Below are 20,971 nucleotides of genomic sequence, written 5' to 3' on the forward strand. Positions count from 1 at the left end.
TAACGGGAGAACGGAGCGGCGCCCAGGGATAATAATAAGTGCAGTGAGATCCCTGGGCGCCGCTGTATATGTCATGATACTTAGTTCACAATGTCAGGATTGGTGAAAGGTCCTCTTTAAGCTAAATGTTTTCGAAAAGGATTAAAATAGTTTAATGTGAATAACTTTTGGTATGTTTTATCAAGTGACCAAAAATTTTCAGAATATGTTGGCATAGAGAAAGTCTAGTAAAATGGGAAGTTTGGGGGAAATTGGTTTACATTTGAGTTGCTTTTTATATTTTAAGCCACATTAAGCTCCCCAAAAAACAAGGTTAATATCACTAATTTGCCTTGTAGGTAGCCAAAATCCATGAAACTTCCAGGATAGGTTTGGGAAGCTGAGATTTTAGGTTGTGCAAAGTTTCAAGGCAATTGATTGAGGTTTAAGCACATTATGGTACATTAAGCTACATTAAGCCATTTTCACATTAAATGTTTTAGGATGTCCCCATTAAAAGGGTTGTGCAAGAATGGGGGGTTAGCCAATCCCCAGATCTTCATAGGGAAGCTTACTTACCTGCTTCCCAGCGCTGGCTACCTGCTCCCTCGCTGAAACATTCTGTTGATGCTTCCTGCAGCCAATCACTGGCTGCAATGGTGACTGACTCCCCTTACTTCATGACAAATAGTCACATGACTCAAGGGGATCCAGTCACTGCCACGCCCATTGGCAGGTGGAATCAAACCAGATGCTTTCAGCGAGAGAGAGCAGTGAAGCATTGCAGGCTGGAAGGAAAAGGAGCGGAGATCTAGCATTGGGAAGAAGGTAAGCAAGCCTCCTTTTGCTGGTCCAGTCAAGTAGGGGGTTTGCAACCCCCATTCTTTTATAACCTCTTTAAGTAGAACCATTGCATGTGGAAAACTTGGAGCAGCATAAGGATAGTGAGCACAGGTTCAGCTCTCGGTCAGGTTTTCTCTTGTCAGGGAGAGGACTCTGTGAGTAGGCTTACTAGGGGTTAAAACTGCCCCTTGACACCCAGACCTGCCTTATCTTGGACACCAGACTACAACTACATTATGCAGTAGAACCTTACTGTTTACTTCACATCTATTGCACGGTAGCGGGTGCCACTGGGTACCCTGTCCTTTAACTGTAATTTTTGGTAATTCCTACACCGTTCCCCTGATTTGGATGTAAATACCCTCAAATTAAAGCTGACAGTCTGCAGTTAAAGCACATCTTGTTTGTTTAATTTCAAATCCATTGTGGTGGTGTATAGAGCCAAAAATGTTAGAATTGTGTCGATGTCCCAATTTTTATGGACCTGACTGTATACTGTATTTAATAACATTGATGTGTTAAAAGCTAAGTTTAATATTGTTTTTCAGCACTTCCACTGCCAGTAGACTATAGGAAGAAGGAGACAGTATGACCGTGTTGGCATTCTTTCATAGGGACATGACTCAATGTAATCAAATGCCCACCTCATCCCTGAGCTAGACATAGTTTTCAACAGCTGCAAGCAGAGGCAGATTTAGAAATCAACTATAAGAACCCTTTCAGACAAACGCATTGCGCCCGCACTGAATCCGTACCCATTCATTTCAATGGGTCTGTGTACATGAGCGTTGTTTTTAATGCATCACTTGTGTGTTGCGTGAAAATCGCAGCATGTTCTATTGTGAGGGATACCGTACCCATCGTACCCTGACTGACGTCAGACGTTGACTAAGTCGAGCTAACGAGATACAGTATGGTTACTGGTTACCAAGACGTGACGTTACGCCCTCCCGAAAGAGCATGTAAGGTCATCAGTTTACACCGACTCCTCCTGTCCACACGGGCACAGAGAGGCAACAAGCTGAGGGAGCCTGGTCACTGCCCCAGTGAAACAGCGCATCCCGCATCCTCAGCCCGGGAAATCTGCCACCAGCTTCTCGTTTGATATAAGCCCGGTCCGCTAATGGGTTTATATAGGGTGAGAAACCAACCCGCGGTAGCTTATAACTAGGCCAAAACACAGACGTGGGGATTCGTGATCGAGATACAAGACAGCACAAGATTAAATTATATATTTTATCGCCTTAAGGGCACACTAGATAGCACACTATACAAAAAGAATATATACAGTGGTCTGAGGTTACGAATAAAGGTAATATGGTTCAAACAGGATTACACAGAGTACAAGTCAGTTACCGGGTAGATGAATGTTCCTTTGGGTTATGATGGTGGAATAGTCCTTGGCTACGGTCACATGGGGGCAGTGATGTCAGCAGTTTCCAGGTCTCTCCAAACACATGGCACGATGTGACCCCCTTTCAGAGAAAGAACACGCCCGCTTGTTGGCACAAGCCTTGTAACCTGTAGCCGGTCCCTTCCCTCCCGACCTTTGAGAGGGGTCCACCCCCACTCTGCTGGACTGGCAGCAAATGACCCACAAAACCCTTTAAGGTTCATTGCTTCAGAACAGAAGGTCACAGGGAAATGGTTCTGGGACCAACGGATCCGCCTGGATTCCGGATACCAGTAGAGTCCAAGCATGGTACCGTTATTTGGTTTCTGTGGGGAGATATGTATATCTCCCTTCCCTGGCCTCCCACCGCCAGACTAAGACCAAGGGCCTGTTTGTCGTGGCCACAGGGACACAAATATGTATCTGGTTCATGTATGCAATGCACGGGCGATTTATAATTCCTTATGAAACGCCGGTTCCAACCTGTCTGATAATCTGATTGAAGTGGTGAATGACTTAGACCTCATGCTGATAGATTCTTCCTGTCACATCAGCTTGGTTCCTGACTGACTGGAGGACGTGTGAATTTGTAAACAAGTGGCTTGCTTGAAGCTAGGACCCCTGTGGAGTTCACTACCTCTGCTATCTGGCAAGACGAGGGTTGAAGTGAGAACTTATTTTGCATGTACACTGACCAAGGTGAATTAAATGAAAATCATGGCTGCCAATAAACGATAATCCATATTCCTGACATCTATATTCAGCGTTTTTTACGCAACACTGGCCCCATAGAAGTGAATGGGGCTGCTTGAAAAACGCATTGCATCCGCAAGCAAGTGATGGTTGCTTAAAGATGTTGTTTGTAAACATTCCGTTTTCTATCATGCGCGTGAAAAATGCATCAATGCGTATTTCACCCGCGCGATAAAAAATGAACAACTGAACGCAATCGCAAACAAAACTGACTGAACTTGATTGCAGAATGGTGCGAGTTTTCCTGAACGCACCCTGAACGCATCCAGACCTAATCCGTATCTTTTCGTGTGCAAGAGGCCTAAGTACGACCCCCAAAAATTTGGTTTCTGTAATGCTACATTCACACAGGACGGAAACCTGGTAGAGTTACCACGCAGTAAATCTGCAATGTATTACAGTACCAGTTAAGTCAAGTGGACAATTTAAAATCCTTGCATGTTGCAGATTTCCACCGCAGATTTCATCCTTTGCAAAACATAGGGTGAGATCTGTGGCAAATCTGCACCCAATCCAAATGTGTGCGACTTCTATAACTATAATTTTGTAATATTATAGACAATTTTATGATTATTTTAGACTTTTACTAGAACTGTTCTATTTGTCAAATTTCGGTTTATTGCAATCTGTTGACCAAATAAATGTCTTCATGAAGCTACTGCTCTCTGTAGTAACACATGAACCATATTGTGCGTGCTTATGTCATTATATCATTTCAAGTAACTTATACACACCATTTACTTTTGGTGCTGGAAATACGAAAATGAGCACATTCTTGGTTTCAGGTTTCACTTAGACAAAGCACTGACCAGGCATGTGAAATCAATTATTTTTAATTTACATTCTGGTCCATTGTAATGCTACAACAAATGACTCATAGGTTTTGACCTTGCAATGCTTTTTCAACTACCAGTTTTAGGTTGACTTCAGTTTCTTGTGTTGTAGATGTAGTATATAAATTTATCTCACTATAGGACGCCTTTATAGAACTGTCTTTGACAAGTCAGCTGTAGGCCTCCTGCACATGAACGTGTGCTCCCCGTAGTCGAGCTGTGGCCCGCAAATTGTGAGCCGCAATGCACGAACACCGACCCTGGGGAAGCCGCAGCGGATCACGGACCCACTTTAATGGGTCCGTGATCCTCTCCTTCTGCAAAAAGATAGGACATGTTCTATCTTTTTGCGGAACTGAAGTAAGGGACGAAACCACACGGAAGCACCCCGTAGTGCTTCTGTGGGTTATCATCCCGTGCTTCCGTTCCGCACCATTCCGCATCTCCGGATTTGCAGACCCGTTAAAGTAAATGGGTCGGCATCCGTGATGCGGAATGCCCACGGAACAGCGCCCGTGTATTGCGGATCCGCAAATGCAGTCCGCCATTCGGCAACAGGCAGCACACGTTCGTGTGCAGGAGGCCTTAGTAGGTGATATCTGTAGGATTAGATTAAGGGGCACATGATAAATTTGGTCTAACCAGTTGAAACATTAGAAAGGGCATGTTAACATCTGCACTGAGCTTTCTGTTGTCCTGATGCTTCCGAAAAACTGGAAAAGTGATAAAAGTTTGCAGATTTATGCTTCATTTGTTTGAATGGATGCTTTAGAGCATAAGTTATGCTCAGTTACTATCTGCTCCATTATGAATCCACAGAAGAAAAAGTCCTTTCCCATCTGTAATGGATAAATAGTGGAATGGAACTTTCCGTATTTTTTTTCTTTATCTGACTAAACAAATCATCATTTGATTTGTTTAGTGCAGGGATGCACATCCTTTTTTGGTCTGGGGGCCGCATTGTCACATTGCTCTATTTCAAGGCGCCGCAAAAAATGACGATCAGGCTGATGCAACATGAATGGGGAGGAATGATCACTACCACCACAGTCATTCCTCCCACAGTGCCCTCATTATTGGAAGCGTACCTCTGATTACACAAGGAGATGTGCTGACGATTATCGTACATCTTTCATCCTGAAAAAAATATGCAAATCAGCCGACAAAGAAGTGATTGCTTGTTTATCAGCTGATCAGCGGCACAATTATACAGCCGGTTGACAGGAATGACTATTCCTATGAACACTTCTGGTATTTCCCGTCCAACAGCCCAGCAGGTATTCACACTGGGAGGTAAATTTTATTTCCTGCCAATCTGCACAGGCAGATTACTTTCTACTTGGATCGCCAGGCCGTTCGGCCCTAGGAAAGTCAGAGAGAGAGAGACACAATCTTATTTGGCAGCTAGACACTGCCAGTCTGTGCAGTGCCATGAGTCAACAGCAGAGATTGGAGGATACTGACTGGGCTAGGCTTGTTTCATATCTGTGGTAAGCAGATCCAGCAGGCTGATCGGCTGGAAACAGCCTGCCAGATCCGTCACTGCCGTGAGCTGCTGGAAAAATGTCCGGCCCCATGCAAGTGCTGCACAGCTCACAGCAGTGCACGACCCCAGGAACCCTTGGATTTTATTGAGTTCTGAGCAATCGACAACATAGCAAGATGATTGGCGCTCATTTAAGGACCCTCACCGGCTTAACATTTCCCAAACAAATAAACAAATACCGGTAGATCATATTTTTGTACCAGAAAAAAAAAATAAGTGGCGACATTTCCTTCCGTCCTGCCTCCTATTCATAAATTATCTCTTCCCTCCTCTGCAGAGCACTGCGCTCACTGTTTATTACCTGCTGCCCCCCCCCCCCTAATTATAAGTGACCGGCAGTAACTAGTAACCAGTTCCCTTACTAGCGTGGAGAGTGCCAATTAGTTAACCCTTTAATGACCAAACATGTTTTTGTAATTTCGCGCAAAGGCTTGCAACTTTTTTATTTGTTGGACTACCAAAATAATTTTTGCAGGCACATACGACTTTATAATATATTTTTTTGTTTTGTTTGGGGGAAATTGTACAAAACATTTTTTTCAAACTAGCTCCTTATTCGTTAAATGTGCAAACTGACACCAGAATACATTATTATAATTAGTTCCCTATTTTGTGTTGGTCGTCTTGTTATTTAATATGTATAGTTTCACGTGACAATAATGGTATTATTTATTCTTTTTTTATTTATTTTTTTATATTTAAAATCTATTTCTGCTACATACAGGGAGTGCAGAATTATTAGGCAAGTTGTATTTTTGAGGATTAATTTTATTATCGAACAACAACCATGTTCTCAATGAACCCAAAAAACTCATTATTATCAAAGCTGAATATTTTTGGAAGTAGTTTTTAGTTTGTTTTTAGTTTTAGCTATTTTAGGGGGATATCTGTGTGTGCAGGTGACTATTACTGTGCATAATTATTAGGCAACTTAACAAAAAACAAATATATACCCATTTCAATTATTTATTTTTACCAGTGAAACCAATATAACATCTCAACAATCACAAATATACATTTCTGACATTCAAAAACAAAACAAAAACAAATCGGTGACCAATATAGCCACCTTTCTTTGCAAGGACACTCAAAAGCCTGCCATCCATGGATTCTGTCAGTGTTTTGATCTGTTCACCATCAACATTGCGTGCAGCAGCAACCACAGCCTCCCAGACACTGTTCAGAGAGGTGTACTGTTTTCCCTCCTTGTAAATCTCACATTTGATGATGGACCACAGGTTCTCAATGGGGTTCAGATCAGGTGAACAAGGAGGCCATGTCATTAGATTTTCTTCTTTTATACCCTTTCTTGCCAGCCACGCTGTGGAGTACTTGGACGCGTGTGATGGAGCATTGTCCTGCATGAAAATCATGTTTTTCTTGAAGGATGCAGACTTCTTCCTGTACCACTGCTTGAAGAAGGTGTCTTCCAGAAACTGGCTGTAGGACTGGGAGTTGAGCTTGACTCCATCCTCAATCCGAAAAGGCCCCACAAGCTCATCTTTGATGATACCAGCCCAAACCAGTACTCCACCTCCACCTTGCTGGCGTCTGAGTCGGACTGGAGCTCTCTGCCCTTTACCAATCCAGTCACGGGCCCATCCATCTGGCCCATCAAGACTCACTCTCATTTCATCAGTCCATAAAACCTTAGAAAAATCAGTCTTGACGTTCAGCTTGTGTGTCTTGTTCAGTGGTGGTCGTCTTTCAGCCTTTCTTACCTTGGCCATGTCTCTGAGTATTGCACACCTTGTGCTTTTGGGCACTCCAGTGATGTTGCAGCTCTGAAATATGGCCAAACTGGTGGAAAGTGGCATCTTGGCAGCTGCACGCTTGACTTTTCTCAGTTCATGGGCAGTTATTTTGCGCCTTGGTTTTTCCACATGCTTCTTGCGACCCTGTTGACTATTTTGAATGAAACGCTTGATTGCTCGATGATCACGCTTCAGAAGCTTAGCAATTTTAAGAGTGCTGCATCCCTCTGCAAGATATCTCACTATTTTTGACTTTTCTGAGCCTGTCAAGTCCTTCTTTTGACCCATTTTGCCAAAGGAAAGGAAGTTGCCTAATAATTATGCACACCTAATATAGGGTGTTGATGTCATTAGACCACACCCCTTCTCCTTACAGAGATGCACATCACCTAATATGCTTAATTGGTAGTAGGCTTTCGAGCCTATACAGCTTGGAGTAAGACAACATGCATAAAGAGGATGATGTGGTCAAAATACTCATTTGCCTAATAATTCTGCACGCAGTGTAATATGTCCACCAAGAGCACTTTTTCCTTTTTATTTTGTCTTTTATTTATATTTTATTCATTTTATTTTTTATATATTTTTTTTATAATTAATTACTTAATTTTTTTGCCACCTAATATGTCCCCCAAGCGTTAATAAAAAGACTGTTGGGGGACAGTGAGGATTTTTATTTTGCACTTTTATCTTTTATTTGTAATTTATTATTAATATGATTCATTTTTTTATTTTATTTTATTATTTTTTAAATATATTTTTGCCACATAATATGTCCCCAAAAGGTCTTAGGTCATTGAGTGCTATGCACCTATCTGAGGAGAAGGCAGATCTGCTGATAAACCGCTTCTGTCTTCTTCTCTGGTCACTGACAGCAGGGGACTCGACCTGCTAGAATGCAGGAGCAGTAATCCAGCGCTGTGCTCCAGGCCAGTGGCGTAGGAATCGCCATAGCAACCATAGCAGTTGCTATGGGGCCCTACGCCACTTGGGCCCATCCAGACCGCATTCATTATTTATTTATATTTTTTTTATTAACACACACAGGCACTGGCAGCCAGGCCCGACCGCCTGCCCAGTGTAGTGGGCGGGGCGCAGGCGGTCCGCGGCTCGGGCCTGGCTGGGGGGAAGCCAAGGAGTAGTCAGGTCAGGACTCAGGATTGGAGCAGGCGGGCCCGGGGCGCACTGCCGCACGAGCAGAAGATGAGGTAGGCAGTGGAGGGGGCCGGAACGGGGGCGTACCCATAGGCGTGCACACGGGGTGTGCCTGGGCACACCCTAATCACACCCCTGTGCTCCGCCTCCTGCACTGCCAGCCGCCCCGCACTAGTGTCCGACAGTCCGACCGCACAGCTGCTTCATCATGTCAGAGAGTGTGACATACTACATACTGCTGGATGCTGGTCTCATCTGTAGTGTAATCCATCCAGTCCAGACTCCACCCCCACTGCTCCGCTGTGCTGTGCTCTGCCTCCTTGTCTCAGTCTCCCGGCGGCCGGCGTCGTAACGTCTAGGGTTGCCACCCGTCCGGGATTGACCCGGACAGTCCGGGTTTGTAATCCTGTGTCCGGGTACAAGCCTTTCTCAGACCCGGACACAGGATTATTCATTCAAAGTAAACTGTAGTGTGTGTGTACGGACGTCCGACCGAGACTCCGTCGATCCGATCACATATTTAAGCTGTCACTCACTGCGGCCGGGTGATCAGCTGAGCCGCGTGCAGCGCTCCCGAGCCTCCCTCCTCCCTCCTCTAGTCTACACACTCAGGCAGCGCTGTGTTCACTCACTGTTCAGCAGCTTCAGTCTCCCTCGCTCCTCCTCTGCCTCCCAGTCCCTCCCTCCTTCTCTCTGATAAGGAAGTCAGGTCCACAGAGGAACGTGACATCAGAGAGAGAGGCAGGGAGGGAGAATTGAAATCATTCTTCTTTAAGCTCCAGTCCAGCTCCAGTCCAGCTCCAGCCCAGCTCCAGCCCAGCTCCAGCCCAGCTCCAGCCCAGCTCCAGCCCAGCTCCAGTCCAGCTCCAGTCCAGCTCCAGCCCAGCTCCAGCCCAAGTAGTTTTTCAACCTGTGTGTGACCAAGACAGTCCTGAAACCTGTCCTAGGCACTTCTAAAAAGGTATATAAAACATTTGAAGTGTGTAATGTAACAGTGTTTAAAGGGTTTCTACCACCAGAAATACCGTTATGTAGCTGACTGATATAGCGATGCGCCAATGTCAGCACTACATAACAGTATGTTTCTAACGTTAGTCCCTGCAGCCATTTTTACTAAAAAAGCACTTTTATTATATGCTAATGAGCCTCTAGGTGCTATGTGGGTGTAAAATCAGCACCTAGAGGCTCCGTCCACTCACGCTTTATCCCACCCAGGTCCCCTGTTCTGCCCGCCCCGCTCCTCTTGATTGATGCCACTGTTCGCAGCAGCGTTGACAAAATCCTGCGCCTGTGCCGTTCACTATGTCTTCAGCGCAGGCGCAGTAAGTGAAGGCCGCTCTCCTGATGCCGGCTTCCTCACTGTGACGTAGTCGGCGCAAGCGCAGTGAGGAATCCGGCACCAGGATCAAATTATTCATTCACAGCAACCAGGGGTGGAGGCCGGACATGGGCGTGGCTGGAGGCGGGACATGGGTGGGACCTGGAAGGGGGCCCTCCCTCCCTTCTGTTCGGGTTTGGCTTGAAGAAAAGGTGGCAACCCTAGTAACGTCACTCACTCCGACGTCACGACCCTGCTCCGCCTGCTTCTAAAGTGGGAGGAGCATGCGCGTGCGGCGTAACGGAGTGAGTGACGTCACGTTACGCTGCCGCCAGCTGCCTATTTTGAATGTGAAGAGCGGGAGCCTGCCTGCCCGCCCGCGCCCAGTGTGCCTAACTGCCCATGCCCAGTAGGCCAGAAGTGAATGGATTCTGATCTTCTTTTGTGCACTGCCAGCAGTCTGCCACAGTAAATAATAAACTTGTTCAAAGTATGTACTAGTATGCAGTACCTTATAGTGCTGCATAGTAGTTTCCTAATGCACTTTTTCTTCGTTTAGCCGCATTTAGCCTCCTTGAGAAATCGATGTTTTATTCAGCCACTGCCCCCTGCTTCAAGTCAGGTTTGAAATCAGGGGGGCAGCGGCCTAGGCGTCTCCAATCCTGCTCTCCCCGCCGCCTTTATTGACACGCCGGATCTCAGTGCCGGGACCGCGCTCCCAGCTCGCATGTGCAGTAAAGGGCTGCTGTAGCCTGTAGCGCGATCCCGGCTCCGGCTCGTACACTCAGCCGGCTTTAGTTTCGCTACTGTGCATGCACCCGGCATCTTCTGTAACTGCGCTAGTATGTAAGGCTGGCGGACGCATGCGCAGTAGCGAAACTGAAGCCGGCTGAGTGTACGAGCCGGAGCCGGGATCACGCTACAGGCTACAGCAGCCCTTTACTGCGCATTCGGGCTGGGAGCGCGGTCCCGGCACTGAGATCCGGTGTGTCAATAAAGGCGGCGAGAGGTGGGTAGAGCAGGATTGGAGACGCCTAGGCCGCTGCCCCCTTGACTTCAAACCTGACTTGAAGCACAGGGCAGCGACTGAATAAAACATTGATTTCTCAAGGAGGCTAAATGTGGCTAAACGAAGAGAAAGTGCATTAGGAAACTACTATGCAGCACTATAAGGTACTATTAACAGCTTAATAATCGATTTTTTTGTGACAGGTTCCCTTTAAGCTCACTTACATAAGGAATGCGGTGTCCGTCTTACAATAGTTGCCGGCCTCCACCCCCTGTTGGGGGTCAGTCACTGTCAGGGACACTGTTATGGGGGGGGGCATAAATTTTTTTTGCTATGGGGCCCATGCATTTCTAGCTACGCCCCTGCTCCAGGCAGAAACACAGCTGATCGCACAATCAGCTGGGTTTCTGTCCTGCAAGACAGGTGCCGCAAACTTTGGCTCTGCAGGACGCATGTGTCCTGTGGGTTGTGCACCTCTAGTTTAGAAGATGATGGATTAGAAGAATGTAAAGCTCAGTGCTGCTGCAGTTTTTGAAGGCAGTGCCAGGAAAACATGCATCATTAACGTGTAAAGGAAAGAATATGGCTTTGGCTTCAAAAACTGCATCAAAGAACATATATCTGATATCCCAGTCTAACAGTAAATGGGGAATGTGCCAATTTATTTTGTGATTAAGTAAGATTATGGTAGTAATTTACTTGTTCTGATAAAGTATGTACAGTAGTTTTCCACTTGAATGATTATTCTTTCCATATCGTAGGATATAGGTCTTATGCACACTAGCCCCAAAACTATGCCAATGCAATATATGTGTGTGTCTGTGTGTGTGAAAGAGAGAGACAGAGAGTGAGTGTGTGAGTGTGTGTTTGGTATCATGGCAAAAGTACAGAAAATGAAATGAAAATATAAATAAACTAGTAGGGGGTCTAGCAACAAGGATTAACAGACGTGGTGGTGGCGGCAGCAGTAGCGGCAGTCATATGATACTTGTTGACAGGCAGGCAGACAGCGGCAGTAGCATGATGGCGGCATTTATGACAGCTGCAGCAGCAGCCATATGGAACATATTGGTAGGCAGGAAGGCAGACAGCAATAATGGCAAAATCATCTCAGTGATTTTACTCTTGCAGATCTTGCATAGGGCGATGCTGTTGTCTTCTGGCAGCATGGAGGAAAACTGCCAGATGGGAGATACTCACGGTGAGCTAGCGGCAGTCCAGCTTGGCTAAGCGCTGGCATGTTTTGGGCCTGCTGCACCCACATTATTAGCGACATCATCGAAAGCAGATCTGGCTTTGGCATTTTTTGGGAGGTTCTGGCCATATGTTGCCTCTGCTTTTTATTGCTGCTGCTGCCACTCACCTTCACCTCATATGTTATCTCCTTAGCATGCTAATCCTGCTCCCAGGTCCTGTCCAATCCACTATCATCATTAGAGACCTCACCTTCCCTGGAATTTTTAGCTCCCTGTTATGTACTTTTGAAGCAAACCCCAGAGGAGCGTGGTAGAGGATGGGAGCATTAGTGTCCTTGATGAAGTTTTGTGTCACAATGTACTTCCTCAGGCCACTGCTCCCTGGGGATCGGTGCAGTCGAAATGTAGAATGCAGCCCATAGTCGAGAGTCCCATCAGTCGACTCCCACAGGCCTCAAGGTGAAAACAACTTCTGCAGATCTTCCGGCCAGACTTCAGGAGAACGGGTCGCAACCAGCGGCTTAGTCAGGTGCCTCATGCTAGTGGTGACATCACCTCAGGGTCCTGGCATTGGAGTGAACTCCATTTTATCCCCTTGGTAAAGACTTTTGAGGAGAAAAGGCAGGTATGGCTTCTTCATTGTCCGGCGACTGACCAAGATCTTTAAGTTGTCTCGTCATTCAACAGGAAGCCAAAACCCCTTTCTATGAAGAACCACTTAATAATCCCAAAACGCTCTCCAAAACAGGGTCTCCAGTCCTAGGATGGTCAAGCACCCACTCCTCCCTCTTTTTCTTGCACCGCTGGGGATCTTGCAGCACTTCTTCCTCTGAAGATGCAGGACTAAAGTCATGGCCTATCATGGTGGGGAATCAAGGCCTTGATCCCCAATGGCTGGGCAACAAAATGGGAGCTACGGCCACGACAGACTAAATCGTCCAGTGTGGATTACTGTGGATCCAAGACGGCTGATTAAACCCTTTGAGGCCAAATCGTGATGAATAGAGCATTTCTGGGCCTTTGTATCAAGTGATATTAAATCTGAAACACCAACATGGAGTCTTGTGAGCACAATGTGGCTCTAGTTTCCACTGAATTTCCTCAAGTAAAGCAATAAAGTCTCGTTTACGGTCCACACAACAAGTAGGCCAACGATAGTAAGTCACGGAGCCACAATCCTGTTCGTGGTGCCAATTTCAGGCAGGGGGGCCTGAAGGAAAAATGGTAGAGCAGTGGTCAGCAACCTTCGACACTCCAGCCATTGTGAGACTACGACTCCCAACATGCACACTTGTTCTGCTCTTCTCAGAACTCCCATACGAATGAATAGAGAATGCTGAAGATTGATAACCCCTGCGGTAGCGGATGGGGGTGGTAGTGGTCCTAATAAAATCTTGTGTCACAGTGAATTCCCTCAGGCCATTGCTCACTGGGGTTTAGTGCAGTGGAAATGTAGTATTAAAGAATGAGGCCTGAATTAAATGTAACAAAGTATTTTACTAAGTGCAATGTAGAACTTCAAATACATTCAGAAACAGCAGACTTTAAGTGCAAATCTTCTCTGGCACCAGTAAGGATAATGGAGGCAGGTTGGATTGTGGCAATTTAGCACTTAGGTGGTACTGGCCTAGTAACGTTCTGGATGATGGGTATCTTTGCTGTAATCCCTAATTTGCAGCAGTATCTTTAATGCTGTATATAGCAGTTCACTCTGCTGCGTAGAGTCTCAAGACTTCACTTGAGGCTTGGAGTAAGCAAAACTCTGGAGAATCCTATTTAAGAGCAGGAGTTCTGCAGTCAGCTTATTCTCTCCTCTGTCTCTGGACAGTAACTCCCCTGGTAGGAAGCAGGACCAGACCCTCCTACCAAGAGGGTAGCCCTGTTAGTTGCCAACCATTTTCCATCCATTTCTTCTTTTAGTGCCAGCCATATATAGTGGATATAAAAAGTCTACACACACCTGTTAAAATGTCAGGTTTCTGTGCTGTAAAAAAATTAGACAAAGATAAATAATTTCAGAACTTTTTCCACCTTTATTGTGACATATAAACTGTACCACTCAATTGAAAAAAAAAAACGGAACTCTTTTAGGTGGAGGGAAGAAAACAAAGAAAACCTAAAATAATGTGGTTGCATAAATTTGCACACCCTCTTATAACTGGGGATGTAGCTGTGTTCAGAATTAAGCAATCACATTCAAAATCATGTTAAATAGGAGTCAGCATACACCTGCCATCATTTAAAGTGCCTCTGATTAACCCCAAATAAAGTTCAGCTGCTCTAGTTGGTCTTTCCTGAAATTTTCTTAGTCGCATCCCACAGCAAAAGCCATGGTCCACAGAGAGCTTCCAAAGCATCAGAGAGATCTCATTGTTAAAAGGTATCAGTCAGGAGAAGCGTACAAAAGAATTTCCAAGGCATTAGATATACCATGGAACACAGTGAAGAAAGTCATCATCAAGTGGAGAAAATATGGCACAACAGTGACATTACCAAGAACTGGACGTCCCTCCAAAATTGATGAGAAGACGAGAAGAAAACTGGTCTGGGAGGATACCAAGAGGCCTACAGAAACATTAAAGGAGCTGCAGGAATATCTGGCAAGTACTGGCTGTGTGGTAAATGTGACAACAATCTCCCGTATTCTTCATATGTCTGGTCTATGGGGTAGAATGGCAAGACGAAAGCCTTTTCTTACGAAGAAAAACATCCAAGCCAGGCTACATTTTGCAAAAACACATCTGAAGTCTCTAAAAAGCACGTGGGAAAAGGTGTTGAACTTTTTGGCCATAATTCCAAAAGATATGTTTGGTGCAAAGACAACACTGCACATCACCAAAAGACCACCATACCCACAGTGAAGCATGGTGGTGGCAGCATCATGCTTTGGGGCTGTTTTTCTTCAGCTGTAACTGGGGCCTTAGTTAAGCTAGAGGGAATTATGAACAATTCCAAATACCAGTCAATATTGGCACAAAACTTTCAGGCTTCTGCTAGAAAGCTGAACATAAAGAGGAGCTTCATCTTTCAGCATGACAACGACCCAAAGAATACATCCAAATCAACAAAGGAATGGCTTCACCAGAAGAAGATTAAAGTTTTGGAATGGCCCAGCCAGAGCCCAGACCTGAATCTGATTGAAAATCTGTGGGGTGATCTGAAGAGGGCTTTGCACAGGAGATGCCCTCACAATCTGACAGATTTGAAGTGTTTTTGCAAGAAGAGTGGGCAAATCTTGCCAAGTCAAAATGTGCCATGCTGATAGACTCATAGCCAAAAAGACTGAGTGCTGTAATAAAATCAAAAGGTGCTTCAACAAAGTATTAGTTTAAGGGTGTGCACACTTATGCAACCATTTTATTTTTATATTTTTCTTCCCTCTACCTAAACGATTTCAGTTTGTTTTTCAATTGAGTTGTACAGTTTATAGGTCACATTAAAGGTGGAAAAAGTTCTGAAATGATTTATCTTTGTCTCATTTTTTTACATCACAGAAATCAGACATTTTAACTGGGGTGTGTAGACTTTTTATATCCACTGTACATAAAAACAATACATAACATTATAATATAAAATGATATCAAACTATTTACAGCATTGTAGTGCCCCCAGGTCTTGGGTACTACACTTGCCCACAGTACCAATTTTGCTACCAAGGCCTCCACCACCAACACCATGGTTACAAGTACTACTATTACCACTGGCAACATAGATATTCATGTGGTTCCCCCATTCCTCCTGAACCTCTTCCTCAGGGCAGTCCAAACACTGACTGCTTTCATACAAGTCATGAACAGGGAGACCCTCTTGACTATCTGCCATAGAGTAGTGGGATTTTGTTGCCTGCAGTGAAGACAGAGAGGGCGCTACTCAGGCGGTTATATTTGTGTCTACAGTGTAATTTTCATTTAATTTCACTGGTCTACAAATGGCATTATTGCCATAAAATACTTTTGCTATAATGAAACACGGTTAATAACACCAGATATAATGCACTAAAAAATGTGCAATTGCTTAGCAGCAGAATGTTACTGGGGTGCTGTGCTAGCAATAATAATATGACAACAAAAACAGCCATCACTCTGTTCAAATGAGAAGACAAAATATTTTTTTTCTTGCAGGTGGCTGGTTTTGTAGCGCAGAACAGCAAGAATGAGGTTCTGAAGCAATTGTATTATTTAGCACTGAGCCCCGACTCCTCAGGCCTCCACTCCCTCAAACCGCTTTCCCTGATGAAAGACCCTCAATTATTTATATTTCTTTCCTTACACTGTTCCTATAACACTAGAAGAGATGCTTGCTTGTGCCTTTCTATACTGTGTACATAGTTTTTTTTTGTCAGACACTGCATCCACCCATCCACCCTCAGTAACTGCTCACTCTGCACAGGCATCTCCCTGCCTTATTGGCTGATCCAGGCTGTCTGTCAGTCTGAGAGCCAATCATGGCAAGCCCTCTCCCCCCATTTCCTCCCAGCATCATGAGTTCGTCCTTCTTCAGCCCTCATAGTTTTGCCTGACAATATGTGCAGTAAAATGGCGCAGAAGCGAACCTTAAAAATGTTGTGAATGTTTATGAAACCCGTAAAAAAAAAAAAAAATGTTAATTACGAAGCGATTCGCTCATCCTTAGGTAATTAGTTAATTTAATTTCCATTAATTGAAATTGTCCATGACCTGCATCTGTTTTGAACCAGTCTCCCGCAGTAACTATACCTGTCTGTAAATCTACACTTTTATAAAAATTTATATTATTTGCTCTTGTGATGATATTACCTTACTATCATGGAAACTTAACAGATACTATCCATTATTATATTCTAGGTAAAACCATTTAAGAATTCCTCGCAGCATTTCCAAGGAATATCTTCCTAACAGTTTGTAAAGAATTTTATGGAGCCAGACGATATCACTAGGAGGATGTTCCAGAACACGAATATAACATTAAAAACAAACTAAGCATACCATTGTTTTATAGAATCACCTAGTCTGAAACACCAGATTCTCTCTGCAGTCTTCACACATTTGAGCGTGCCCTGACAGATTACATACATCTTCAAGGAAGTTCTTGCATCCCTCTCCATTCGTTACCTCATCTTCATTCTTTAACACCTATCATCTGTAAGAAAGAGCATTCAGATAAAAGCTTTCTTTTACTAAGTTTTCAGCTTGTGAGGTGTTATAAGAAATACCTACTCTATGAAACAATATGATAAAGATAAAAAGATTTGCAGATGTGCAGGACGGTAGTAGATTTACATATTTTTATTAGAGGCAGTTTCCAAGTGTAAAGCAAGTCGCAAGTCACGAGATAGACATTTCAACAAAGCTAGTAAAATCTATTATGACTACATTTGGTAATCTAAGCCTTAATACATTTGATATAAGCGTACCGTACATATTTAAAGGCCAACTCAAATAAAAAATAGAATTTTAGGTCAAAACAGCTGAGAATACAATGTACCGTAAGTAAGTGCAGTGGTCCTGCACCTGCAATACCTATTAGATATATAACACTTTCTGAACTGGATACATTACTCTCTACAATACAGAAAAAATTATATTTACCGCTCTGTGCCCTGCTTGTTCTGGAAGCAAAATTTTTTGTAACAACGTACGTCTCTAATACCCTTTCTAATTTTTCAGTTCACCTTTTCTAACCTATCATCTTTTCTAACCTTCCAGCAGTTAGAAAACGGACACACAAGTTCCCAATGTGCATAATATCTGCAGAAAACATGTTCAACTACAGCACTGATGCTAGAAAGTACATGGAAATAAAAAACAAAACTGATAAAAAGAAACATAGAAAAGGCAGTCAAATTATTTTTTAACTATACTAAATCCGTGATTGAAATTATTAGATGATTATCTTGAAGGACAGATACTAGAGATGAGAGAATTTCTGTAAACTCAATTCAGGTTAGACCAAATTGACTATTTAATTCAGACCCAAATTGATTCAACACAAATCAAACGTGCTTCACTTGTCCTGGAAAGCTGTGGACGCCAAAATTTTTTCCTGTACTGAATGAACAATAATTCTGATTCTAAAGAATCTACATTTTTACAAAAATTTGGGTCAAATTATGATTCTGCAGAATCGATTAACTCATCTCTAGTAAGTACAATAGCTGTAAAATGTGCCTGTTGACATTGTATAGTTGGGGTGAACTATCAGATTGGCCACATACGGTAGCTTATGTTACTGGTGATTGAAAGGTATTTTTAAAAGGGATTGGACAGCCCCTGTAAATGGTCTAAAATAGCAAAATAAACCATGCTCAACCTTTTTCTCCTCTGCTTCCAGCACTGTGCTCTGGTCCTCCCTTCTGCTGGCTTCACTTTCCTGGCTACAGTGGCAACGTTCCATGCACACAGGTCACTGTGCAACCAATCACTGACCTCAGCGGTATACGGGATCTTACTGCTCAGGCCAGTGATTGACTGCATCGGTGACCTGTGTACATACAACGTCACCACTGCACCCAGGAAAGCAAACAGCAGTGGGGAGGACCAGAGCTCAGCTAAGCAAGAAGCAGGGGAAAAAAGGGTAATTATTTTATTTTAGCACGTTTACAAGGACTACTAGAGTTTTATTTAACTCAGACAACCCCTTTGAGACCCCTTTTAAACTACTCAAATTTATTTTGAATGTCCCAAAAATTAATCTTCCAAACAAAGCCAAATTGCTCAAAATGGTGTCTGCCATTTTACATATCACAATACAGTAATGAGTCCAGCAGGGCAGAGAAGGCGAGTGTTATGTTAGCTACCCATGCTCGTCACTGTCACGCTTCCCTGAGCGGTTACTTGAGCCACTCCCTACACAATGACACTGACCTGCTGGCCTTCCCCTGCTCCTCGTTAGTGGGCTTGGCTAGCTCTGGTTATTTACGACACGTTTCCCTGTGGGAGGGTGCCTGAGCAATAGATGTTTCTAGCTTGCTTTCCTTGCCCTGCAAAGGTGTTCTCTTCTGTTTGTCTGCCAATGTACCAACCTCTGTCCAATTCCTGACTCTGACTCTCTGCTGTGTGACATGCGCCTGATTAATGTATTGACCTAATGCTGTCTGCCCTGACTTTGGACCTGTTTCAGGGATTTACACAAATCTTGCCTGCCCTCTGCCTTTGAGTTTTGCCTGATCCCTCAGTGCTCTGCACCGGTGTCTCTGACCTCAAAGGTTTAGCTGTCAATCACACAGGGACTACTCCATGAGGCAATGGCCTGGTGGCTCCCCTGCAGCAAAATCCAGATCTCTGTATAATAGATAAAAGGGGGAAAACCAGGGGGCTGCCAGGATTATGCCCTTAGAATTAGCCCAAAATCAAACCTGTTGGGTGAAGCAGTGGATCCACACCCATTGTCTGTAACAGTGAAGCTGGAGGATCACATGACCATGAGTGGGGCCTTGTTTGGCAAACTCACCCATAATGCCTTACAATCAGCCTCAGCCAATCAGGAGGGATGATATAGATTTGTGTCATAGACACTAGGATCCCAAACAGTCTGAGCTTGTACATTGATGTGGGAGGATGTCTCTGCCACAGATAAAGCAAAGAAAGATAATTATCTTTAGACACACAAACAATATAGTAAATTCAAGGTTTTATAGGTAAAAATGTTGGGTTTTAGTAGGATAGATTCATTTAATTAATTGATAGGAAGAGAAGCTTTAGCTAGAAACAGGACAAGGGTTATTTAATGCACTAATGTTATGTTGCAGCAGTCAGCCATTGACAATCCTGTGCTTGCATTGCTAGTTAAAGCTACAATTAAACTTTTTTTATAATGTGTAGGAGACAGCTAGCAACCCAATTTATATCAGCAAAAATCATACGTACTGGTACTATTTGCTGCTTCTTTTTTAAGCATCATAGTTGCAATGGACACATTGCAATTGCAAATTTTTTGCATCATGATCAGCAAATATCTTTGCTGCAGACTGTGTACAATTGTGTATTTATTTTTTCAAAAAAGCTGTTGCATAGCATAGGGTTTTTTCAATTTGCTAGCGGCATGATCAGTGTATATTTTTGCTGCAGGCTGTCTCCAAATGCCCATCTAAAAAGCTGTTGCAAAGTTTCTTCAAGTTTTTTCAACTGTACTTTGTCACGATCAAGGTATGTTTTTGCTGCAGACTGCATTCAATTGCGCATTTTTTCCCCAAAAACCTGTTGCAAATTTTCTTCTTTTAAGGTCCAGTCCAGTAGTACCCAATGGCACCACAAAGAGAGCCCAAAAAATATAAGTATTTAAAGGGGTTGTTTCACTTCAGCAAATAGCATTTATTATATAGAGGAAGTCAATGCAAGACACTTACTAACATATTGTGATTGTCCATATTGCCTCCTTTGCTCACTGGATTCATTTTTCTATCACACTATACACCTCTCGTTTCCATGGTTACAGACCACCCTGCAATTTATCAGTGGTGGTCATGCATTAACACTATAGGAAAAAGCACTGGCCTCTCTGGTGGCCGGGACTGTGGGAGAGCACATAGGCTAGTGCTTTTCACTGTAGTGTGCAATCACGGCCACCACTGATGGATTGCAGGATGGTCGTAACCATGGAAATGAGCAGTGTATAATGTGATGGAAAAATGAATCCAGACAGCAAAGGAAGCAAAATGGATAATCACAAAAAATTTGTAAGTGCCTTCTATTAACTTCCTCTACATAATAAATGTTATTTGCTGAAGTGAGACAACCCCTTTAAGTTAACATATTAACACTTTATACTATACAATGAATGCACTAAACGGTCAGTAGACCAAAAAAATCCCTTTAGGGGTCTCTACCTAATAAGTGTTGTGATGAAAAATATATCTTTATTTCATCATTTAAAACACTAAGTGTGAGGAAGTAAAATTTTAAAAAAATATCAGTCCACAGTGAGATCTAATATCTGATAACCTGGTAGCTTTAATCGTGCTAAGAACCAAAAAAGAGAGGATTTATTATCCCAAAAAAGAGGATGGTACCTATGACCATAATCACCTACAAATAATGAACATTCTTAAAAAACACTGGAAGATACTTACCAGTGACCGAGAATTGAACACGGTCCTATCACCATATCCCAGTGTCACCTATAGAAGGGGACAGAATCTTAGGGACAAACTGGTCCATAGTTTTCTTCCTACAACACAAACAACAAATAAAACTTGGTTAAAATCCAGTATTGTGG

This window comes from Bufo bufo, chromosome 2 (genome assembly GCF_905171765.1).
Source record: "Bufo bufo chromosome 2, aBufBuf1.1, whole genome shotgun sequence".
Taxonomy (NCBI): domain Eukaryota; kingdom Metazoa; phylum Chordata; class Amphibia; order Anura; family Bufonidae; genus Bufo; species Bufo bufo.